This window comes from Cebus imitator, unplaced genomic scaffold (assembly GCF_001604975.1).
Source record: "Cebus imitator isolate Cc_AM_T3 unplaced genomic scaffold, Cebus_imitator-1.0 Scaffold146, whole genome shotgun sequence".
Classification (NCBI taxonomy): domain Eukaryota; kingdom Metazoa; phylum Chordata; class Mammalia; order Primates; family Cebidae; genus Cebus; species Cebus imitator.
This window is the reverse complement of record NW_016107461.1, coordinates 848,330-875,404: the sequence shown is the minus strand read 5'-3', so window position 1 is coordinate 875,404 and position 27,075 is coordinate 848,330.

The following is a 27,075-nucleotide window of genomic DNA, read 5'->3' as shown; positions in this document are numbered from 1 at the left end:
TAATACATGTCACTAGGGTTTCTCAAAGTTGATTTTGAGTTGATTAAGAAAGATATGATCTTGATTGGGCCTGGTCTCATCAGGCCAGTCCTTTAAATGAGAGTCTAGAGATCAGAGAGACTGGAAGCAGCAGAGTTCTCTCCATTGCTGGCGTTGAAGAAGCAAGTTGCTATGAGTTCTACAGCTGCAAGGGTATGAATTCTCTCCCTAACCATGTGAACTCAGAAGAGAACCTAATCCTTATATGAGGCCATATCTCTGGTCAATATCTTCATAGCATCTATGTGAGACCTTGAGCAGAGGACTCAGGCAAGTGTGTCCAAACTACTGGCCTATGACCCATAGAAACTATGAAATAATAAATACATGTTTTTTAAGCTGCATGATGATTTGTTACACAGCAAAAGAAAATAAACAGCTACATTTTTCAAATAATAAAATAATAAAGCATACAAAACTCCCTTCATGTATATATATGTAAAACATAGGCTGAGGTTCACATCATTCCAACGTTTCCACCTGCAGTAATATCCAATGTTAGTCAAAACATGTGAGAAGTCTTTCCTGTATAGACTATCCCTCTTACTGCAAGATGTCTGGCATTTCTGGACCCTAACCACTAACTGTCTGTAGCAACCCACCAATTACTATGTCAAAAGAAAAAAAAAAGATTGTAAAATATTTCAGATTCCCACTTTGGAGGCCCTATCTCATTATGTGAGATGCAATGACACACAAAGATATTAAGTCTTTATTGTTGGAGCTAAAGTTCTGATTCTGATTTATGCAAGGTTCTTCAATTTTGGGATGAGGGGAAATTAATAAAAACTTTCAGAAATTGACAAAGAGCTTGAGATCCATTTCTCTAGAGAGTAAAATGGACAGAAAAAATAACAGCAAAGTTTTATATAAAATTGTAGGGTGTACTGTATTTCCTGAAGGACATTATGGTTCCTTATGAATGTGTACTTCTTACCATAAGGGTAACAACTTCAGAGATGACTGAAGAAGATAAGGCAATGATAAGTAAATTGGGAAAGTTTTTTTTTTGAAAGTGAACAACTTCAGAGTTTGTGTTTTTAAACGTTCTCTTCTAGGTTATTAAATCAGCTAGCCAGACACCAGCTAATAAAATGTCTTCTTTCTTGTTCATTTGTTGCCCAAGAATGATCTGAGAAACTGAGGAAGCTTGATTAGATTCTTGAAGATAACAAAAGAGCAAATACAGTCATCTCAGTTTTACCATGTTTAATTAAAATCGGTTATAGAAAAACATGTTTCTTATCCTTCAGTTGTTTTATATTCAGCAAAGAAAATGAGAAAGTAAAATTCAGAAAATTAAGAAAGCAAGGACATTTTTTAAAAAAGCACTCAAAGGTACAAAGGAAAATCCTGGGTGCATAAACTGGAAAACAATAAAAATGAACATTATTAACATTTTTAGGGACTTTCTGTTTTCATGGTCCGTGACTACTTTGTTGAATGTATATCCCTAATGTTTTGCTCACTTCAATGATCTGATTTTGACTACCATAATATTGTTTGACCTTTTTATAAATTAATAGCATTTTCTGCCATAAGTATTGAAATTTTCCCCCAAAGAATGTCAGCTGTGTTTACTTTGCTGATGATTCTTTTCACCAGACAGAAGTTTATTTTGTTTGGATGGATAGTTTACTTTGGTTCATACACACTTTATGAATTCTGAGTTTAGGTCATTTAAGAAGTCCTCTCTTGGTCTAAAATAATAAATAAAATTATTGTTATTTTTTCCTAGAATTTATGTGGGTTTTTTTTTCTTTTACTGTTTAAATATTTGGTGTAAGGAGTGAGATAAAGACCCAAGTTTACTTAATTTTTTTCTAAATATTTTATCATTTTCTTATAAATTAAATTTTCAAGTGTTTGGGACTGTTCCTAGATTGTGTTTTGTTGCTCTGTATTTATTCATAAGGACTAAAGAATTTTAATTTTTGTTGCTTTATTACATATATTTTCAGAAACACTAAAACTAGTTCCTCATTATTCATTTTTTTTTTTCAGGATTCCCCAGAATATTTTGCTATGTTAATTCCTTCAGATGAGTTTTATATTAGATTATCAGTAGAAATAAAACAGATTCATTGTCTTAATGAATCTGTTATTTTAATAATTGATATTATATTGTATTTCCAGATAAATGTAGGTATGTTGATATCTTTATAATACCGATTTTTCCTTCCCAAGAATGTAGAGTATCTTTGTATTTTCTTCAGTCATTCTTTATGGTCCTCAGAAATGTTTTTTATTCTTTCTTTATGTAGATATTACACACCTTTTATGAAGCATATTTCCAGATATTTTGTGTTTGGAATTGGAATTGTAAATAAAACATTCTTTTCATTTATATTTTCTAATAAGCTATTGTTTATATATGGAAAAAATTTTTCCTAACTAAAATTTTTATAAAAGAGCTGTGACTTTGAATTTTCCCAGCATCTAATTTTTTTTCTGACTTTTTTTTTTAAGTTTCATAGGTACATGTGCAGGTTGGCTCTACAGATAAATTGCATGTTGTGGTGTACATATTATTTTGCAAACCAGGTAATACACATAATACCCAATAGGTAGTTTTTGATCCTCAGCCTCCTCTTACCCTCCACCTTCAAGTCTCTTTGTAAGTCTCTAAGAAATCGTTTTGTAAATCTAGGCTCTACTGCGTTAGGTGCATATATATTTAGGAGAGTTAAATCTTGTTGAATTGAAACTTTTACCATGGTGAAATGCCCTTGTCTTTTTTGATCATTGTTTGTTTAAAGTCTGTTTGGTCTGAAATTAAAATATAGGAACTCCTGCATTTTGTTTTGTTTTCTGTTGGCTTGTGAGACTTTTCTTCATCCCTTTACTTTGAACCTATGGGTGTTACTGCAATTGAGATGGTTCTCTTGAAGACAACATACTATTGGGTTATTCTTCTTTATCCAACTTGCTACTCTGTGCCATTTATTTGCAGCATTTAGCCCATTTACATTCAAGGTTAATATTGATATGTGCCGATTTGATTCTGTCATCCTGATGTTACCTGGTTATTATGCAGACTTGATTGTGCAGTTGCTTTCAAATGTCAATGGTCTAGGTACCTAATTGCATTTTTGTGGAGGCCAATAATGGTCTTTCATTTCCATGTTTAGCACCTCTTGTAAGATAAGTCGTGTGGTAATGAATTCCTCAGCATTTACTTGTCTGAAAAAGATTTTACTTCTCTTTTGCTTATGAAGCTTAGTTTGGCTGGATAGTAAATTATTAGTTGGAGTTTCTTTCATTTAAGAATGCTAAATATAGGCTCCAATCTCTTTTGACTTATTTGGTTTATGCTAAAAGGTCCACTGTTAGTCTGATGGGCTTCTCTTTTAAGTGACCTGTGCCTTCTCTCTAGCTGCCTTTAACATTTTTTCTTTCATTTTGACCTTGGAGAATCTGAGGACTGTGTGTCTTGGGGATGGTCTTCTTGTATAGCATCTCACAGGGGTTCTCTGCACTTCCTGTATTTGAATGTTGGCCTCTCTAGTGAGGTTGGGGAAGTTTTCATTGGTATCTTCAAATACGTTTTTCAAATTGCTTGCTTTCTCTCCCTCTATCAGGGACACCAAGTGAGTCTTACATTTGGTCTTCTACATAGTCTCATATTTCTCAGAGATGTTGTTCATTCTTTTTTGTTTTTTCTCTATTTTTGTATGACTAATTTAGTTCAAACAACGAGACTTTGAGCTCTATAAATCTTTCCTCAGCTTGGTATGTTCTGTTGTTAATATTTGCAAATTGTATTGTGAAATTCTTGTAGTGTGTTTTCAGCTCTATCACACCAGTTTGATTGTTTCTTAAAATGGCTATTTAGTCTTTCAGCTCCTGTATCATTTTATTGTAGTCCTTGTCTCCTAGAAAAGGAGATATCTAGATCAAATTCATGGATGGTCATGTTGAAAGACCTAACATACAGTCTACTGTAATAGTAAGGGTGAGTGATACTTTTTGCAATAGTCTAGATCTCTCTGAGTTTGATCTTCACAACACGTATAGCTACTTTGTTTAACTGAAGAACCTTACAAAATCTCTGCTTTTTCAATAATTTTTAAAGTTTATTGCTTACAACAGTGGGTCAGATGCAATCCTTGGTTATTGGACTTTCTCCATTCTCTTTATCCTCTGCTGGAAAATTGGGAACTGTTCATAGAAAGATTTTATGAGCCAGACCTGGAAATAACAATAGCACTTCTATTCACACTATATTCCTAAGAAATCAATCACATGGCCACAAGCAGAGGAAACAAAAATATACACTAGCTGGATATCTAAGAGGGAGATGAAGTGAGATTTGTGAGCAGCTGGCCAGTCTCTTTCAAGGATATCTAGCAAATAAAATGCCTTGAATCATGCTGACAATTTTCCCCAAAGCAGCAAGTTTTCTTTAGAAGAGGAAGCAGAACCAGTAATAAGGCAAGTTAGAATTGGGACATCTGCTTTTGAGGGGTTCACGGCACAAAACAAAAACCCAAAGAAACTCTTCTTTGAAAGTACGAACGGCTAACACAAGAAGATATTGTCACACTGGATCTGCTTACCTGCAGAGCAAGTTTTCCAGACAAGAAAAATAAACCATGCAAAGATGAAGTTCTGATTTGGGTCTAGCTTACTCCACACTCTCATCTGGTTGCTGGGCTTCTGAGAAAGCATCTAATCCTTTCACCTGTGGTCTTCAAAGAGGAAGCCTCATTGCTATTTACAGATATATTAGAAAAAAAATCTATTAATCTTTTCTCAATAAGGAATTCAAGGCAAAAAAGAATAAAGTTATAAAAGTAAGATCTACAAAACATTTTATTAAGCAAGAAGCACAGAAAGAATTACGTTTGATTCACCAGAGAAAATATTTTAAAACATATTACATAGGTTACTTATTGCTATGCAACAAATCACTCCAATAAGTGTAATATTTTCTTACTGCTCATGCGTCTGTGAATCTACTGGGATCTGATTGACATAAGCTGGGTTCTATTTGGAAGCTCTTTTTGTCACCACGTCTCTATTAATTACCTAGGGTAGCTCTGCTGACCAGCAGACTACCCACCGTTATATTATTTCCATGATCTGGCAGAAAGAAAAGAAAGCAAGCAAGTACATGTGAGGTCTTCAAGGCTTGCACTTGGCATACAAACTGTGACTTTTGCTCATATGTCATCAGCCAAAGCAAGTCACATAGCCAAGTCCAGAAACAAGATGAAATGAGTTTATGCCATCTATGATGATGAGGCCATAGCAAGGGAACAGATACAAGAAGAGGTGAAGAAATGAGGACAATAATGCAATTGAACACAATTTATTTTAACAAAATTTAAGTAACAACTCCAGGATAAAAGACAGACATAATAAGGAAATTTTCTTCTTTCCTTTTTCATCAGTACATGTCCAGATGTTGGTGTTTTACAATTTATATGTAACCTCTTTGAATCTTTGGACTCAGTTCAAAAATTCTTATCTATCAATGTGTCTTTTCAGTGTTAGATCAGTATGTTCAAAGAGATGAGAAAAAGGAATGGTGTTCAGGAAAAAAATTAAATGCAGCTGAACATGAAAAACCCTATAATTATAAATTTTACAAAATCAATTTAAAACTCATTATAACAATACAGAGAAAACCTATTAATGTAGAAGATTCAGTTAGACCTCTGGTGACCTACCTTGAAGCACTCTGCCATGTTGCAGAAGAAAGCAAATGAAACAGCAGCAGAGAAGGCATTACGTTGGAGGACAGCACACAGAGATCCAAATTTGATCAATAATTCTGAAAACTAGAGCAGAAAATTACAGAAATAAAGTATTAACAGAAAAAAATTGAATTGAATCTAAAGATTTAAAGAGGTTACATCTGAGGAGTAAAACACCAACCCAGATATACAGTGTTGAGTAGTGAAAGACAGCCAGCCTATGGGTGGGAAAAGTGTAATCCCACAAGGGAGAACAATTAAACTGAGGTAGGGCCTCTTCTGCACCACACCAATGCTACAGCATGGGGAAAATGCCTACAAATGCATCAGGGGAACACATTTTAAGCCATATGCCTTATGTTCACTGAAGTTTTGTTTCATATGTAAAAGTAACTGAAAGAATATCATCTATTTATTTGTCATGGAAAAAGAAAATCAAGAAACTGTTCTATTAAGGTTTATCTGTATGTGTAAAAGGGGAAGTTATGGTATAAGAAGAGTAGAAGTGAGTCTCAGAAAATATTTAAATATAGCATTGAGTATAAGCAATTGTTTAACAACATTATATCAGAAAGTACATTTTAACACTATTTGAAAGAAAAGTAAATGAATCCTCACACAGTAATAAAATAATACTTTAAAATAAGCTGGGTAAAAAATTTTGGATTTTATCTTTTTAAAAGAATATGATGGGAAAGAACAAAATAAGTTTATGACACAATTATAACTCATGAATTTTCAAGCTGAATAATAATAAAATATGGAATCAAATAATCAAAACCTAGTTTTTTCAAAAGAAGGAAAACAACGGTAGTAGGGCACTCTTGTAGCTCCCTGTCCCTGTTAATCAAGCAAAAAAAAAAATGAAGATCTGGGTAGCGTATCAGTTAGAATGCCTCGGCCAATAACAGAAAACAGAATTCAAACTTTTAAAAATTGGGGAAAATATTTATTTCCTTTTTTCTTTTTAATTTTTTTGGTCTTTAATTAAAGGAAGTTAGATGAAAAGCAATGATTTCAGGATATCAGAAAAGACCAACTTATCTTTAATCATCTGCTCTGCAGTTTTCCCTATGACTAACTCCCTTCCTGGTTGCAAGATTAAAATCACACTTTTCATCCACACATGCAGACATTGCAAAGTCCTGGGGAAGAAAATGGATAATTAATTCCTTATTTCTCTGTGTGTGTGTCTCTGTTTCTATCTCTCTCTCTCTCTCTGAATGAAAAAGTACTGTATACTCAATATCTCTCCAGCAAATTTCTCTTGGATTTATGTTGGTCACTCTATCAGCAGAGACAATTTGCTATTAAACAATAATCAATTAGGTAAGCATTCTGCTAATGAAGATTGATAAATAAGCCTAAGGAAAACTAAAAGCAATAAATATGAAGGAAGAATATATTAATTTTTTAAACAATAGAATTAATAATTTTCATAGATATTTTGCCAGAAATTAAACCAACAACAGACAAACTCTTAGTGTAATAAATAATGTATAAATATATAAAATTAGAAATAAAGGTAGAGATATTACCATGGTTTTACAGCATTTTTTTTTTAAATAAGATACTTAACAAAATATGTAAAATGAGCATACTGGGGAAAAATAGACAGGATTCTATTTTATTGACAATTGTCAGTTCAAAAAACACAAGGGCAAAATGTTCCAGAGCAACAAGAACTCTCGGGAACTGCAATGAAAAGTGGAAAAGGATGCAGTCACTTAGGAAATCTGGGAATCTATACCAAAACTGAGCATATGCTTCCCCAGCAATTCCACTCCTAAGTACATACCTGATAGAAATTTACACACCAACAGACATGGAAAAGTATGTTCAGTAACATTATTTAAATAATCCCTAACTGAAACCAACTCAAATGCCATCTATTATGGAATACATAAATAAATTGTGTACATATAAAATGGAATCCTACACAATAATGAAAAAAATAGCTAAACCCAACCAAATCAAAAATACAATGTTGAACAAAATAATATAGACACAGAAAAGTGAATTTCCAAATAAAGCATAGCTAATTTACAGTGACAAACAATAGACTACTGGTTATCCCCAAGGGGATTAATGACAGCCAGAGGGCCTGAGAGAGGTATCTGGGGATACCAGTAATGTTCTGTGTATTCATTACATGCATATGTTTATTTTATAGAAATCCATTGAGCTATACATTTATTTTGTGCATTTCCCTACATATGTTATACTTTAATAAAAAGTTAACTTAAAATTGTTTTTCAAACAGCTTGATTTCAAAATCTTCTGCAATTCGCTAGGTATATTGCTCTGCGCAAGGTATATAACCTCTCTGAGCCTCAATTTCCCCATCTGTGTATCAGAGATAATAATTTTTCCCTCTTCATGTAGTTGTTGTGAAGGTTAGATAAAATTATTCATGCTTTGGGAGACCCAGGCAGGTGGATTGCTGAGATCAGGAGTAGAGACCAGCCTGGCCAACATGGTGATCCCCATCTATACTAAAAATACAAAAAAAATTATCGGGGTGTGGTGGCAGGTGCCTGGAATTCCAGCTACTCAGGAGGCTGAGGTAGGAACATCGCTTGAACCTGGGAGGCGGAGGTTGCAGTGAGTCAAGATTGCACCAGGGCACTCCAACCTGGGAGACAGAGTGAGACTCTATCTCAAAACAAAAAATTATTCATGCAAAATGTTCAGCACGGTGTCTTGTATCTAGAAAGCACTGAGTAATTGATACCATAATTGAGAATTATTAACAGTTTATGTATAAGGCCTAAAAAAGGAAATGGAAACATTTTACTTACATGACCTGAATATATTAAAAAATGATGTTTATAGATAATATAATATTATGCTTATAAATAGATTCAGGAACAGATAGGAAGGCTCAGGATTTTACAGATGTCAATATTTTCTGTTATTAGATAACACATTGAATATAATTTTAACAAAAATTCCAAGTGGCCCTTTCCTTGGACAGAAAATAAAATTATTCTGAAGTTCATTGAAATGACTGGTGATGACCAACTAATAGTTGAGAGTAAATGGTTCTTAGGGCAAGTGTTATATTTGTAATTATTTCCCTTTTGTGCAGCGTCTAGCGCAATTTCTCATAAGTAATTATGGGGGAAAAAATGACATGAAGAGAAAAAAAAGACAAAGAGAAAAAGAAAAAAGGACATGAAGATATAGTAGTAACTTGTAAGATTACATGATCATTCCTCATGCCCAAGTTCAGATAAGCCAGAAATGATATTGAGATAAGCATTTGGAAATCTGGCCTTCCAGAAATAAAGAACAGATTTTTACAAAATACAAGGGCTAAAGGGCAACTTGTATGTCCTCCTAATATGTATACCTAAATATCATAATCAATATTTTTATAATAATTTCTTATGTACAGAAAATTTGTTTCCAAGTGTAATAATAATTGATAATAATGAAAACTGAAAGCATCTTAAATGTTCAAATGTAGGGGATTGACTGAAATAAATTTTGTAATCATTATAATTTACTATTATTAAATATTATACAGTGTTTAAAAATCAGCATTACTCACAAGCTTTAAATATGTAATGACATGAAAACATTGCTGACATATTGCTAAATAAAAGTAGGAAGGCCTATGTACAAAAATATACATTGCGTAAATATATAAAGAGATAAGGCCAGGCACGGTGGTTCACACCTGTAATCCCAGCACTTTGGGAGGCTGAGGCAGGTGGATCACCTGAGGTCAGGAGTTCGAGACCAGCCTGGCCAACATGGGGAAACTCTGTCTCTACTAAAAATACAAAAAAAAAATAGCCACGTGAGGTGGTAGACACCTGTGATCCCAGCTACTTGGGAGGCTGAGGCACAAGAATCTCTTGAACTTGGGAGGTGGCAGAGGTTGTAGTGAGCCGAGACTGTGCCATTGCACTCCAGCCTGGGCAACAAGAATGAAACTTTGTCTCAAAATAAATAAATAAATAAATAAAATAAAAAATAAATAAATGAAAAAAAAGATAGAGTCCAAGAAAAACTATAGCAAAATCCTTAAAAGTAGTTACTTGTGTGTGATGAAGTCCAAGTACATTTTTATTTGTTCTTTTCTGTTTTCTGAATCGAACCTATATTACTTTATTAATTAGAAAATTGTGAAAATGCTCTTTTTCTAAAGAAAGAACAAAAATCTAGGAAAATCACAGAAAAACATTAGGTGCTAGTCAGATTTATGTTCACTGTGAAGTCTAGTCATGTTCCTTTTTAGCATGCTTTATCTGGTCAAGTCCATTTAACTTATAAGTTTTTATAAATGGAAAATGGCAATATTATTAAATTAGTTCTTACCTAAGGATAGAATAAACAAGCAGAGTCATACATATTAAACTCCCCAAAAGGAGATCAAGTGAGTCAAGAGGTGTAATATATTAGAACTGCAAGGAAAAATAGTCATAAGAACCTGCCAAGGCTGGTTCTTGCCTGAATTAGGTGTCTTGCACGAGATTATAGCTAAAGCCAGTAGCAGAACAGCAATAAAGCTCTAGCAGCACTAGCAATAATGAATATTTAAATGTGTGATGTTTCAAAATAGTAATGCAATTACAACTTCTTTTTGAAAGTCATTTCCTTTCATTATTATTTACTTATTCATATGCACTATCAACCATTCACTCAACAAGTCTTTACTAAGTGTCTAATATGTGTCCTGCTATTGGTTGTGTGTTGGGGCTGCAATGATGATGAGTCAGCATGCAAAGAACTCCCCAGAGGTTGTTCAGTGATGGAGAACCATGTGCTCCTGAATGTTCTCCCATATCCTAGTGTAAGTCACAGTTGCTTGTGCCATAGCCCCATGGCACAGCACAAAGAAAACAAGCAGAAAGGTGGTAGGAGTCTCAGGTGGGGAGGGTAATTTCATCTATCATCTGGCTTCCATTTAGGAAAAAATTAAAACATGACATATTAACTTTAATCTTAATCTTAAAGATCTCCAGAATCTCGTTGCCTCATTTATTTAATATTTTTTATCCAATTCCTGTTTTCTGAAATAAGTGAGGTCCACACTAAGCCCTAAGAAACGTCTTCAGTATGAAATTGGTGTTTTTTCTACTACTAAAATTTTTATTCTAAAATCCAATTAATATCAAAAGAATCTTAATATCTTTTCCTGCATTGTTTTTTTTTCCATTATGCTTTACTAAGTCTTCAAAATAATATTCTTCTTTGGTTTTTTAAAAATTTTAGGGTAAGTTATGATAGGATATTATGTTTTAGTTGTTAATTCTTATTTTGTAACTAGTAGGAAAATACATATTGTATTCAACTGTAATCATGGTGAATTGACCCATTTCAAAATGTCTTCACAGAATGAACTACTTAAAATTATAAAATTATATTAATTAGCATGATAATATTCTACTAAATATATTTCTATACCATCTCTTATGTGCCTCTCTTAATACATGATTGCTACCACCAAAGTAATATAAGAACAACAAAAAATTATCACTTGGTTTTCTAAAACGACTATAAATCTCAAATTTCATCAGTATCTCTCACACACTGGAGAATTTTAGGAATGAATAAATAAGAAATTAGTCTGCGGAATGTTATATCGTCTATGTGAATTGCTATTTTTGATATGCTTAATGGACCCCTGCTTATTTCCTAACAATGCCCTTTATTTGTTCAATAGCAACATTGCCACATCAGTTTTCTTTGGAAACCATTTGGCATATTTTTTCTATTTTTTATTTTCTTTTTAATTCTTGAATTTTTATTTAAATTTGATGTACAACAAGCTGATATAAATGCATAGTTAAAGGAATAATAAAATGGTCACTTATGAATTCACCACCTAGTTTAAGGAGTGGAACATTACCAGTACCTCCTCCCTGATCGCATTTCCCCCAGGGGCCATACTATAATGAATTCTGAGCAAATCTTTCTCTTTCTTTTAATTTTTTGTTTATTATTTATTATTTTTTATTTTCTTTTTTTTTATTATACTTTAAATTCTGGGATACATTTACAAAACATGCATGTTTGTTACATAGGTATACACGTGCCATGGTGGTTTGCTGAATTCATCAAGTCATCATCTACATTAGGTATTTCTCTTGATGCTATCCCTCTCCTTGCCCCCCAGCCCCCCACAGGTCTTCGTGTGTGATGTTACCCTCCCTGTGTTCACGTGTTCTCATTGTTCAACTCTCACTTATGAGTGAAAACATGCAGTATTTGGTTTTCTGTTCTTATGTTTGTTTGCTGAGAATAATGGTTTCTAGCTTTATCCACGTCCCTGCAAAAGACACCAACTCATCCTATGTTATGGCTGCATAGTATTCCATGGTTTATATGTGCCACATTGTCTTTATCCAGTCTATCATTAATGGGCATTTGGGTTGGTTCCAAGTCTTTGCTATTGTAAATCCTGCTGCAATAAACATACATGTGCATATGCCTTTATAATAAAATAATTTATAATCCTTTGGGTATATATCCAGTAATGGGATTACTGGATCAAATGATATTTCGGGCTCTAGATCCTTGAGGAATGGCCACACTGTCTTCTGCGATGGTTGAACTGATTTACACTTCCACCAACACTGTAAATGCATTCCTATTTCTCCATATCTTCTCCAGCAACTGTTGTTTCCTGACTTTTTAATAATCACCATTCTAACTAATGTGAGATGTTATCTCATTGTGGTTTTGATTTGCATTTCTCTAATGCCCAGTGACGATGAGTTTTTTTTCATCTGTCTTGGCCACATAAATGTCTTCTTTTTAGAAGTGTCTGTTCTTATCCTTTGCCCACTTTTTGATGGTTTTTTTTTTCTTGTAAATTTGTTTAAGTTCCTTGTAGATTCTGGATATTAGACCTTTGTCAGATGGATAGATTGCAAACATTTTCTCCTATTCTGTAGGTTGCCTGTTTACTCTGATGATAGTTTATTTTGCTGTGCAGAAGCTCTTTGTTTTAATTAGATCCCATTTGTCAATTTTGGCTTTTGTTGCCCTTGCTTTTGGTGTTCGAGTCATGAAATCTTTGCCCGTGTCTATGCCCTGAATGGTATTGCCTAAGTTTTCTTCTAGGGTTTTTATGGTATTAGGTCTTACATTTAAGTCTTTAATCCATCTTGAGTTAATTTTTGTATAAGGTATAAGGAAGGGGTCATTTTAGTTTTCTGCATATGGCTAGCCAGTTTTACCAACACCATTTATTAAATAAAGAATCCTTTCCCCATTGCTTGTTTTGGTCAGGTTTGTCAAGGATCGGATCGTTGTAGATGTGTGGTGCTATTTCTGAGGCCTCTGTTCTATTCCATTGGTCTATATATCTGTTTTGGTACCAGTACCATGCTGTTTTGGTTACTGTAGCCTTGTAGTATAGTTTGAAGTCAGGCAGCGTGATGCCTTCAACTTTGTGCTTTTTGCCTAGAATTGTCTTGACTATACAAGCTCTTTTTTCGTTCCATATAATATTTAAAGTAATTTTTTCTAATTCTGTGAAGAAAATCAATGGTAGCTTGATGGGGATAGCATTGAATCTATAAATTACTTTGGGCAATATGGCCATTTTCATGATATTGATACTTCCTATCCATGATCATGGAATATTTTTCCATTTGTTTGTGTCCTCTCTTATTTCCTTGAGCAGTGGTTTGTTGTTCTTGAAGAGGTCCTTCACATCCCTTGTACATTGTATTCCTAGGTATTTTATTCTCTTTGTAGCAATTGTGAATGAGAGTTCACTCATGATTTGGATCTCTGTTCCTCTACTATTGATGTATAGGAATGCTTGTGATTTTTGCACATTGATTTTATGTCCTGAGACTTTGCCGAAGTTGCTTATCAGCTTAAGGAGATTTTGGGCTGAGACAATGGAGTTTTCTAAGCATATAATCATGTCATCTGCAAACGGACAATTTGACTTCCTCTCTTCCTATTTGAATACCACTTATTTCTTTCTCTTGCCTGGTTACCCTGGCCAGGACTTCCAATACTATGTCGAATGGGAGTAATGAGAGAGGGCATCCTTGTCTTGTGCCAGTTTTCAAAGGGAATGCTTCCAGTTTTTGACCATTCAGTATGATATTGTCTGTGGGTTTGTCATAAATAGCTCTTATTATTTGAGGTATGTCCCATCAATACCTAGTTTGTCGAAAGTTTTTAGCATGAAAGTGTCTTGAATTTTATTGAAGGCCTTTTCTGCATCTATTGAGATAATCATGTAGTTTTTTCATTGGTTCTGTTTATGTGATGGACTACATTTATTGATTTGTGTATGCTAAACCAGCCTTTCATCCCAGGGATGAAGATGACTTGATCGTTGTCAATAAGCTTTTTGGTGTGCTGCTCGATTTGGTTTGCCAGTATTTTATTGAGAGTTTTCACATTGATGTTCATCAGGTATATTGGCCTGAAATGTTTTTGTTGTTGTTGTTTCTCTTTCTTTTCTTCACATCTTTAAAACACATGTGTCAGTACTTTTAAAAATATACTATTTTTGAGCTTTATGTAAAAGGATTCAGAAATTATATTTTCTATGAGAGTTTGCTTTTTTCCTAATGATAATGCTACAGATATTTACCCAATGTTATTTGAGAATATATATTTTTTGTATGAATGCTCTAGGATTTATTTATCCATTCCACTAATAATGAGCATGTGGGTCCTTCTCAGAACTTTGCTATCATCATCAATGCTGATATGAAATCATCTGAGTACATCTTCTGATATCTAAATGTAAGAGACTGAGCCATAGTAGTTGGCACTGGAGCAAAAGAGTTTCTAGGTAGCTTAAAGGTGTTGTCCAAATGCAGATGAATGTATTAGTTGGTACTGCTACTGTAACAAAGTACCACAAACAGTGGCTTAAAACAATATAATATATTATCTTATAGTTCTAGAGGTCAGAAGTTCAAAACTGACCTCACTGGGCTAAAATCAAGTTGTTAGCAGAGCTGTGATTATTTCTGAAGGATCCATTTTCTTGCCTTTTTCAGTTTCTACAGGCGGCCCACATTTCTTAGCTCATAGCCACCTTCTTTTTTCAAAGTTATCAAAGGTCTGTTTAGTCTTTCTCATATAGCATCACTCTGTCATTTATTTTCTTGCCTCTTGCTTTCACAATTAAGAATCCTTGTGGTTACACTGGGCCCACTAGGATAATCACACTATTTAAGGTCAATTGGCTAGCAAGGTAAATTCCATCAACTACCTTGATTCCCCTTGTCATGTATCATAACATATCTACAAGTGTGAGATTATAAAATACATAAATCTGAGAGGTCATTATTCCACTTACTGTAGAATATTCTTTAAAAAAAAAAAAAAAGAATGTGGCTGTGGGAAGTGGAGCAAATACCAATAAGATTTATAGAAAATCCTCCATGTTTTTAAGAGAATGGGATAAATGAAAATGTTGTCAGTTTAGACTAAAAGACACTGAGAAAGTTCAAAATGAAAAGAGATGTCTGGGTCCCCAACTTTTCTATACGCAGGAACCAGGCTTAGAAAACTATTCAATGGTAAGGAAGGGTCTTTCTTGTGAACCAGGAAGGTCTTCTCAATGGCAGATTCAAGAACTCAGGAGGGAGGAAACTGAGCTGTAGTCAGCAAATTGTTCTCAGGGAGCAAACTGAGCTCTAGTAAGAAACATTGCTTGTGTTCAGAGCAGGAAATCCTGACACCAAATGCTCGGCTAGATTTCAGAGTTGCTATGAGCCTGTGACTGCTAGGTTCCTCTCATTCCTTCATAATTTAAACAGAAGAGTCTTTTATGGTTCTCCTGCTCCTCTCTCACCTACCACCAGGAATGGAAGTAGCAGTAGGGGAGATTACATGTCTCTTTTATTCACACATCATCTCTGAATCAAAAGTAGCTACACCCAAGAAGCTTTTTCTAGTTCTGGACCTGATACAATTCACAAGATTATGAACTTCAAACCTGGTAAGACCTTTGGGCTTAAAAGGAGGCGAATGTACTCCTCAAGGACCTAGAAATAGAAATTCCATTTGACCCAGCAATCCCATTACTGGGTATATATCCAAAGGATTATAAATTTTTCTACTATAAGGACACATGCACACAAATGTTCATTGCATCACACATCACAGTTTACAATAGCAAAGACCTGGAACCAACCCAAATGCCCATCGATGATAGACTGGACAGGGAAAATGTGGCACATATACACCAAGGAATATTATGCAGCCATCAAAAACGATGAGTTCGTGTCCATTGTAGGGACATGGATGAACCTGGAAACCATCATTCTCAGCAAACTGACACAAGAACAGAAAACCAAACACCGCATGTTCTCACTCATAGGCAGGTGTTGAACAATGAGGACATATGGACACAGGGAGGGGAGCATCACACATTGGGGTCTGTTGGGGGGAAATAGGGGAGGGACAGCAGGGGGTGGGGAGTTGGGGAAAGATAGTATGGGGAGAAATGCCAGATATAGGTAAAGGGGAGGAAGGCAGCAAATCACACTGCCATGTTCTTCACAATCTTGCATGTTCTTCACATGTACCCCAAAACCTAAAATGCAATTAAAAAAAAAGAAAAGAAGAAAAAAAATGATATTGATTGGTAATTAGAAAAATACACTATCAGAGGTAAAGGGATAGAAAATGTAGTCCAGCTATTTCCCAAAGTATGGGTTCTATATGTACAAAATAATTTCTTATTTATTATAAATTCAGACTACTAGGTTCCATGTCAAAACTAATTAATTTCAAGCCAAGGGTGAAATCCAAGAAACTGCATTTTTTTCTTTTTTCTTTTTTTGAGACAGAATCTCACCCTGTTGCCCAGGCTGGAGTGCAATGGCACAGTCTTGGCTCACTGCAACCTCTTCCTCCTGGGTTCAAGCAATTCTCCTGCTTCAGCCTCCTGAGTAGCTAGGATTACAGGTGCGTGTGCTACCATGCCCAGCTAATTTTTTGTATCTTTAGTAGAGATGGGTTTTCACCATGTTGGCCAGGCTGGTCTCGAACTCCTGACCTCATGATCCATCAGCCATGGCCTCCCGAAGTGCTGGGATTACAGGCGTGAGCCACTGCGCCTGGCCAGAATCTGCATTTTTAACAAGCTCCTTAAAATGATATGCGCATTAAGGTTTGGGAACCATGCTACTCCTTCATGTGACAGGACATAATTTGAGAGAAGCCAAGTGATTTGGCTGAAGTGGACAGCCAGTCAGAGGCAGAAACTGGACTCATGCTTAAATCTTGACTCCCAAGCTACAATTTTTTTTTTAGTTATAAGTAGTTTGTATTTATTTGTAAATTCCCAATAAGGGAATTTGAAAGAAAAAAAAAAGGAGACAAGTGTATTTTACCTATGGAAGAGGCAAAAATCATTGGGACCAGAAGGTAGATTTTGGTAGATTGCCAAAGAAATGGTCCCCAAAGTAAGTGCCCCCAGCATCCATATTCTTCTATACTTCCCTCATTTATTGACTTCACTGAGCTAGATGAACTGCTCTGGCGATCAGAACATGGGATATCATGGGATATCATGAAATGTAACATAAATAGAGACTTGATAACAATTGCGTATTGCACATGAGGCATTACAGTCTTAGAAGCTGCCACCACTATGTGAGAATGCCGTTTCTAGCCTTCTTAAGGATGAAAAATCACATACAGAAGCTCAACCATTTTAGCTATCTCAGCTGAGCCCCAGTCATCCCCAAGCTAAATGCAACAAAAGTGAGCTGACGCAAGGCTCAGCCAACTGATAGAATTAAAAAGAACTTATTAAATTGTTTTTATTTAAACAATTGTCTTTGATATACCAGTAGACAATTGCTACAGGAATGTACTTGTAATTAAGATGCAACTTTTTGGCTGGGCACAATGGCTGTCACTTGTAATCCCAGGGCTTTGAGAAGCTGAGGTGAGAGGATTGTTTGAGGCCAGGAGTTTGAGATCAGTCTGGACAATGTAGCAAGACCCCATCTCTACAAAAAATTTAAAAATTAGGTAGGCATGTTGGTACACACCAGTAGTCCCAGCTTTTCAGGAGGCTGAGGTGGGAGGAGTGCTTGAGTCTGGAAATTAAAGGGTATAATGAGTTAAGATTTTGCCACTACACTCCAGCTTAGGCAGCAAAGCAAGACATAGTCTTTTAAAAAATTGCAACTCAAAAAATATCTATCATATTTCTTCAAAATTTATTCAGTGGGGTTTTTATTCTTGTTCCTATATGAAAATTTTGGCGGGTTCATGATTTTTTCCCCTTTTTTTAGATAATAAACTCTCACACAGTATCAATTCAGAAGTTGAAATTCCACTGTAAAGTATTAATCAGAATGGGGAACTTGATTTAACGCAAATCTTCCCCCTTTACCATTTAGGCCTCCTGCTTGCCAGAAGCCTAAAAATCTGAAATGGGTAGAGGAGGTGACAATACTGAGCATCTTCTCTTTGTCTCTACCTGGCACATTCTTTCTTGCCCTCACAACTCAGAAGGAGGAGATGGAGGACACACTAAGAAGCTTTCATCTCATCCTCTTAAGTCTGACTGATATGCAGAGCTAACTCTATCTTGTGAATGAATCTTGAGGGAGAATCTTCTCCACAATTCCATTGACCCAGACAGATGCCATTCTGTTCAAGATATTCTCCTCTAATCCTTTCTGCTTCCATCAGGGATCCAAAAGCTCACTCTCCCATTGGCCAGTATCTACCCAATGAATTCCTTGCTTTATGATTTCCTAGCAGGCCAGCCGATGCTGGTGCAGACACATACTGTGGAGGCCACTCTGGCTTTCTCAGGCCAGAATCAGGCTTAGCTCTGTGTTTCCCGTATGTAGAAAACACATTGTAACTTCTCTGAGTGGCAAATTGAATTAAAATAAAAAAAAAGACACATCTTTCTGCTGTCTGTAAGAGACTCATCTCACACATAATGATACCCTGGCACCCACAGTAAAATTGTCAAAGGTTTCCTCTGCTCATACTGCATGGAACAGAGACAAGCCTTCCCTGATAAAATCTCCTCATATTACACATTCTTGAGTTAAATAAATCATTGTTTTTTAGGCTACTAGGCTTGGAGTGGTTTACAATGCAGCAGATAATAATTGGAAAGCGTGGGTACCTGAAAGTGTGTGCTATCATAATAAAAACCTGAAATAAGTATCCTGGCTTTGGGATAAGCTGTATGAAGACAGGAGCTTAGTGCAGTAAAAGCAAATTTGGCATGTTGCAGCTACGAAGTAAAGCTCAGTGTGGCTGCCGCAGAGTGAACGAGGGGAATGAGGTGGGAGACAGTGCTGGCGCGATAAGCCAGTGCTAGATCAGGCAGGGTATTCGAGGCAAAGTAGAGTTAGATTTTATTCTTCTCGTAATAGAAAACCATAGAAGGATTTCTCATTAAGAAGAAAACTGATGTGATCTAACTGAAGTTTTGAAAAAGACACTATTAAAAAGCTGCTATATAAATAATGAGCTATACGAGTAGAAGAGGGGAGGTTAATTAGAAGGCAGTTTTATGTAGTGCAGGTATGAGATGATTGAGTCTTGGACTAAAGTGTTGACGGCGGGGAATATTTGAAATGGTAAATTTCTTTTAGGGATGTTAATAAGCTTTTTTACGTTCCCTGTGTTATTCCTCTCTTACTCAGGATTTTCTTTAGAAATGTTCAAATAAGTAATGCCTTTAAGACCTCAGTAATTGACAGTCATGTCTCTTTTAGAAAGTTTATGACCAAATTTGTGGCTCAACCTGAGGAATTTCCAGCATATGTATCTGTAATTACTTTTCCTATTTCTCTCATTTATTCCTTATTTCCATAATTGTTTTTCAGGCATGATTTCTTATTTTACTTTATACTGCCCATATTTTTAAAGCTGCCTCAAATTCTGTTTGGAGTAAGAAAATATAAAAAAATATATAAATATGTCATGATAAAAATTCTCAATAAATTAAATATAGAAGGAATGTACCCCAACACAATAAAGGCCATATGTAGCAAACCCATAGTTAACTTCATACTCAACAGTCAAAAGTTGAAAACTTTTCCTCTGGGATCAGGAACAAGGCAATGATGGCCATTCTTGCTACTTTTTTTTTTTTTTGAGACAGAGTCTTACTATGTCACCAGGTGCCATACTGGAGTGCAGTTGTGCAATCTTGGCACACTGCAACCTCCGCCTCCCAGGTTCAAGCGATTCTCCTGCCTCAGCCTCCCTAGTAGCTGGGACTACATCTTGCTACTTTGATTCAATAAGATATTCTAAGTCCTAGCCAGGGCAGTTAGGCAACAGAAAGAAAAAAAAGACATCCAAATTGGTAAGAAACAAGTTAAATTGTTCCTGTTTGCATATGGCATGATCTTAACGTATGGAAAACTCTAAAGACTACACCAAAAAACTGTTAGAACAAAAAAGGAATTCAGTAAAACTTTACTACTTATCAGAGAAATGCAAATTAAAACCATAATGAGAAATCACCTTACACTTGTTAGGATAGCTACTATCCAAAAGAGGAAAGATAACAAGAGTTGGTGAGGATGTGAAGAAAAGCAAACACTTTCACACTGTTGATAGGAATATGAATTAAGATAGTCATTACATAAAACAGTATGGAAGTTCCTCAAACAATTAAAAATAGAACCTGCACTTGATCTAGCAATCTTACTATTGCATATATATGTCCCCAAAGGAAATGAAGTTAGTGTTTCAAACACATATCTGCACTCCCATGGTTCACGGCACCATTATCCCAATAGCCACGATATGGAATCTACTGAAGTGTCCATCAACAGATCATTTGATAACATATATACAATGGAATATCATTTATCCTAAAAAAAAAAAAGAAGAAGAAGAAGAAGAAGAAAATCCCGTCATTGCAACAACATGGGTGAACCTGTGAATCTGGAAGACATGCCAAGCGAAATANTCTCACTCATAGGTGGGTGTTGAGCAATGAAAACACATGGACACAGGGAGGGGAGCATCACGCACTGGGGTCTGTTGGGGGGAAATAGAGGAGGGACAGTGGGGGGGGTGGGGAGTTGGGGTGAGATAGCATGGGGAGAAATGCCAGATATAGGTGAAGGGGAGAAAGGCAGCAAATCACACTGCCATGTGTGTACCTATGCAGCAATCTTGCATGTTCTTCACATGTACCCCAAAACCTAAAATGCAATTGAAAAAAGAAGAAGAAGAAAAAAACAATGATATTAATTGGTAATTAGAATAATACACTGTCAGAGGTAAAGGGATAGAAAATGTAGTCCAGTTATTCCTCAAAGTATGGGTTCTATATCTACAAAATAATTTCTTGCTTATTATAAATTCAGACTACTAGGATCCATGTCAAAACTAATCAATTTCAAGCCAAGGGTGGAATCCAAGAAACTGCACTTTTTTCTTTTTGAGACAGAATCTTGCCCTGTTGCCCAGGCTGGAGTGCAATGGCACAATCTTGGCTAGTGAGCCTCCACCTCCTGGGTTCAAGCAATTCTCCTGCTTTAGCCTCTTGAGTAGCTAGGATTACAGGTGTGCATGCTACCATGCCCAGCTAATATTTTGTATCTTTAGTAGAGATGGGTTTTCACCATGTTGGCCAGGCTGGTCTTGAACTCCTGACTTCATGATCTACCAGCCTTGGCCTCCCAAAGTGCTGGGATTATAGGCGTGAGCCACCGCGCCTGGCCAGAATCTGCATTTTTAACAAGCTCCTTAAAATGATATGCGCATTAAGGTTTGGGAACCATGCTACTCCTTCATGTGACAGGACATAATTTGAGAGAAGCCAAGTGATTTGGCTGAAGTGGACAGCCAGTCAGAGGCAGAAACTGGACTCATGCTTAAATCTTGACTCCCAAGCTACAATTTTTTTTTTAGTTATAAGTAGTTTGTATTTATTTGTAAATTCCCAATAAGGGAATTTGAAAGAAAAAAAAAAAGGAGACAAGTGTATTTTACCTATGGAAGAGGCAAAAATCATTGGGACCAGAAGGTAGATTTTGGTAGATTGCCAAAGAAATGGTCCCCAAAGTAAGTGCCCCCAGCATCCATATTCTTCTATACTTCCCTCATTTATTGACTTCACTGAGCTAGATGAACTGCTCTGGCGATCAGAACATGGGATATCATGGGATATCATGAAATGTAACATAAATAGAGACTTGATAACAATTGCGTATTGCACATGAGGCATTACAGTCTTAGAAGCTGCCACCACTATGTGAGAATGCCGTTTCTAGCCTTCTTAAGGATGAAAAATCACATACAGAAGCTCAACCATTTTAGCTATCTCAGCTGAGCCCCAGTCATCCCCAAGCTAAATGCAACAAAAGTGAGCTGACGCAAGGCTCAGCCAACTGATAGAATTAAAAAGAACTTATTAAATTGTTTTTATTTAAACAATTGTCTTTGATATACCAGTAGACAATTGCTACAGGAATGTACTTGTAATTAAGATGCAACTTTTTGGCTGGGCACAATGGCTGTCACTTGTAATCCCAGGGCTTTGAGAAGCTGAGGTGAGAGGATTGTTTGAGGCCAGGAGTTTGAGATCAGTCTGGACAATGTAGCAAGACCCCATCTCTACAAAAAATTTAAAAATTAGGTAGGCATGTTGGTACACACCAGTAGTCCCAGCTTTTCAGGAGGCTGAGGTGGGAGGAGTGCTTGAGTCTGGAAATTAAAGGGTATAATGAGTTAAGATTTTGCCACTACACTCCAGCTTAGGCAGCAAAGCAAGACATAGTCTTTTAAAAAATTGCAACTCAAAAAATATCTATCATATTTCTTCAAAATTTATTCAGTGGGGTTTTTATTCTTGTTCCTATATGAAAATTTTGGCGGGTTCATGATTTTTTCCCCTTTTTTTAGATAATAAACTCTCACACAGTATCAATTCAGAAGTTGAAATTCCACTGTAAAGTATTAATCAGAATGGGGAACTTGATTTAACGCAAATCTTCCCCCTTTACCATTTAGGCCTCCTGCTTGCCAGAAGCCTAAAAATCTGAAATGGGTAGAGGAGGTGACAATACTGAGCATCTTCTCTTTGTCTCTACCTGGCACATTCTTTCTTGCCCTCACAACTCAGAAGGAGGAGATGGAGGACACACTAAGAAGCTTTCATCTCATCCTCTTAAGTCTGACTGATATGCAGAGCTAACTCTATCTTGTGAATGAATCTTGAGGGAGAATCTTCTCCACAATTCCATTGACCCAGACAGATGCCATTCTGTTCAAGATATTCTCCTCTAATCCTTTCTGCTTCCATCAGGGATCCAAAAGCTCACTCTCCCATTGGCCAGTATCTACCCAATGAATTCCTTGCTTTATGATTTCCTAGCAGGCCAGCCGATGCTGGTGCAGACACATACTGTGGAGGCCACTCTGGCTTTCTCAGGCCAGAATCAGGCTTAGCTCTGTGTTTCCCGTATGTAGAAAACACATTGTAACTTCTCTGAGTGGCAAATTGAATTAAAATAAAAAAAAAGACACATCTTTCTGCTGTCTGTAAGAGACTCATCTCACACATAATGATACCCTGGCACCCACAGTAAAATTGTCAAAGGTTTCCTCTGCTCATACTGCATGGAACAGAGACAAGCCTTCCCTGATAAAATCTCCTCATATTACACATTCTTGAGTTAAATAAATCATTGTTTTTTAGGCTACTAGGCTTGGAGTGGTTTACAATGCAGCAGATAATAATTGGAAAGCGTGGGTACCTGAAAGTGTGTGCTATCATAATAAAAACCTGAAATAAGTATCCTGGCTTTGGGATAAGCTGTATGAAGACAGGAGCTTAGTGCAGTAAAAGCAAATTTGGCATGTTGCAGCTACGAAGTAAAGCTCAGTGTGGCTGCCGCAGAGTGAACGAGGGGAATGAGGTGGGAGACAGTGCTGGCGCGATAAGCCAGTGCTAGATCAGGCAGGGTATTCGAGGCAAAGTAGAGTTAGATTTTATTCTTCTCGTAATAGAAAACCATAGAAGGATTTCTCATTAAGAAGAAAACTGATGTGATCTAACTGAAGTTTTGAAAAAGACACTATTAAAAAGCTGCTATATAAATAATGAGCTATACGAGTAGAAGAGGGGAGGTTAATTAGAAGGCAGTTTTATGTAGTGCAGGTATGAGATGATTGAGTCTTGGACTAAAGTGTTGACGGCGGGGAATATTTGAAATGGTAAATTTCTTTTAGGGATGTTAATAAGCTTTTTTACGTTCCCTGTGTTATTCCTCTCTTACTCAGGATTTTCTTTAGAAATGTTCAAATAAGTAATGCCTTTAAGACCTCAGTAATTGACAGTCATGTCTCTTTTAGAAAGTTTATGACCAAATTTGTGGCTCAACCTGAGGAATTTCCAGCATATGTATCTGTAATTACTTTTCCTATTTCTCTCATTTATTCCTTATTTCCATAATTGTTTTTCAGGCATGATTTCTTATTTTACTTTATACTGCCCATATTTTTAAAGCTGCCTCAAATTCTGTTTGGAGTAAGAAAATATAAAAAAATATATAAATATGTCATGATAAAAATTCTCAATAAATTAAATATAGAAGGAATGTACCCCAACACAATAAAGGCCATATGTAGCAAACCCATAGTTAACTTCATACTCAACAGTCAAAAGTTGAAAACTTTTCCTCTGGGATCAGGAACAAGGCAATGATGGCCATTCTTGCTACTTTTTTTTTTTTTGAGACAGAGTCTTACTATGTCACCAGGTGCCATACTGGAGTGCAGTTGTGCAATCTTGGCACACTGCAACCTCCGCCTCCCAGGTTCAAGCGATTCTCCTGCCTCAGCCTCCCTAGTAGCTGGGACTACATCTTGCTACTTTGATTCAATAAGATATTCTAAGTCCTAGCCAGGGCAGTTAGGCAACAGAAAGAAAAAAAAGACATCCAAATTGGTAAGAAACAAGTTAAATTGTTCCTGTTTGCATATGGCATGATCTTAACGTATGGAAAACTCTAAAGACTACACCAAAAAACTGTTAGAACAAAAAAGGAATTCAGTAAAACTTTACTACTTATCAGAGAAATGCAAATTAAAACCATAATGAGAAATCACCTTACACTTGTTAGGATAGCTACTATCCAAAAGAGGAAAGATAACAAGAGTTGGTGAGGATGTGAAGAAAAGCAAACACTTTCACACTGTTGATAGGAATATGAATTAAGATAGTCATTACATAAAACAGTATGGAAGTTCCTCAAACAATTAAAAATAGAACCTGCACTTGATCTAGCAATCTTACTATTGCATATATATGTCCCCAAAGGAAATGAAGTTAGTGTTTCAAACACATATCTGCACTCCCATGGTTCACGGCACCATTATCCCAATAGCCACGATATGGAATCTACTGAAGTGTCCATCAACAGATCATTTGATAACATATATACAATGGAATATCATTTATCCTAAAAAAAAAAAAGAAGAAGAAGAAGAAGAAGAAAATCCCGTCATTGCAACAACATGGGTGAACCTGTGAATCTGGAAGACATGCCAAGCGAAATAAGCCAGCCACAGAAAGACAAATACTACATGATCTCATTTATCTATATGCTATGGTTTGAATATGTCCTCCAGAAAGCATGGCTGGAAGCTTAATTTCCCAGTGCAACAATGTTTTGCAGTGGGTCCTAATAAGAAATGTTTAGATAATGAAGATTCTCATGAATGAATTAAAGCCAGTTATAAAAGGGCTTACGGCTGTAAATTTAATCTCTGGTTCTCTCTCCCTCTCTCTCTCTCTCTCTCTCTCTCTCTCTCTCTCTCTGTCTCTTTCTGCTGTGGATGATGTAGCAAGAAGTCCTTAACCAGCTTTAGCTTCTCGATCCTGAACTTTCTAGCCTGCAGAATCATGAGCCAAATAAACTTCTATTGTTTATAAATTACCCAGAGTGTGGTATCCTATCATAGGATATGGTAAAGGGAGTACGAAAATGTGGAATCAAACCTGGGCAAGTGCAGTGGCCCATACCTGTAATCCCAGCACTGTGGGAGGCCAAGACAGGAGGATCACTTGAGCCTAGGAGATTGAGACTAGCCTGGGCAACGTGGCAAAACCCCATCTGTATGGAAAAAAAAAAATTAAAGCCAAATGTGGTGGCATGCACTTGTAATCCCAGCTACTCGGAGGCTGAAGAAAAAATCCTCCCACAGGTCAAGGCTGCAGTGAGCTGGGATCACACCATTTGCTTCAGCCTCAGTGAGTGAGACCCTGTCTCAAAATAGAATAAAATTAAATTTAAATTAAAAAGTTTAGTTTGTAGAAGAGAGTAGAATAGTGGTTACTAGAGGTTGGGGGAGAAGGGAGATGGGCAGATGTTAGTCAAAGGAAACAAAGTTTGTTAAATAGGAGGAATAAGTTTAAGAGATACATTGTACAACATGATAACTGTAGTGAATGTATTATGAAGAATTGCTGAAAGATTCGATTTTGTATTCTTATCACAAAAAAATGACAATTATGTGAGGTAATGCATATGTTAATTAGCTCTGTTAATCATTTCACAATGCATACATATATCAGAACATGTTGTATACAATAAATATATACAATGTTTGTTTTTCAATTAAAACTAGATTATTTAAAATATACAAATATAGGCCAGGAATGGTGGCTCATTTCCATAATCCCAGCACTGAGACTGAGGTGGGCAGATCACTTGAGTTCAGGAGTTTGAGACCAGCCTGGGCAACATGGTAAAACCCCATCTCTATTAAAAATAATAATAATAAAAGCAATATAAAAATAAATAAAATATATGAATATGTGTATCAAGTAACCTGAGTCTAGATACCAAGGTTGTTTTAATCTTTGGAAAGGGCTGATGGAAGAGGGGCTCAGCTTTGTCTGGACTAACCTGGACACAATTATTTGCCACCTGTGGTTTTTATTAGACCAACTAACTCAGAAACATGTTAGTCTACTGCGAGGTTTGGACAACTGCAAGGTTGCCTTACAAGAAGCAGAGAGCCAGAGCACGTTTCCTTGAGGGGGATGAGGTACCTACAACTATCCCAGATACACACCCTCACCCCCAAAAAAAGGCCTATACATATAAGAGAATGAAATTTCTGTTGTCAAAAATCCTGAAAAGAGATCCATCTTATGACAGAAAATGAAGATCTAGGCAGCAAATCTTAAACTGAAAAAGAACCTAGAATAGTTTGGCCTGTAGGCAGTTGAAATAGTCTCAGATATGGGAGGTGAGCAGCCCTTCTCACAGGGAGACAGTGTGGTAGCAAGATATGGATCTGAGCCTGGCCAACAACTGTGAGTTACACTCTTGATGTAGCTTCTCTCCACTATTCTTTTTTTTTTTTTTTTTTT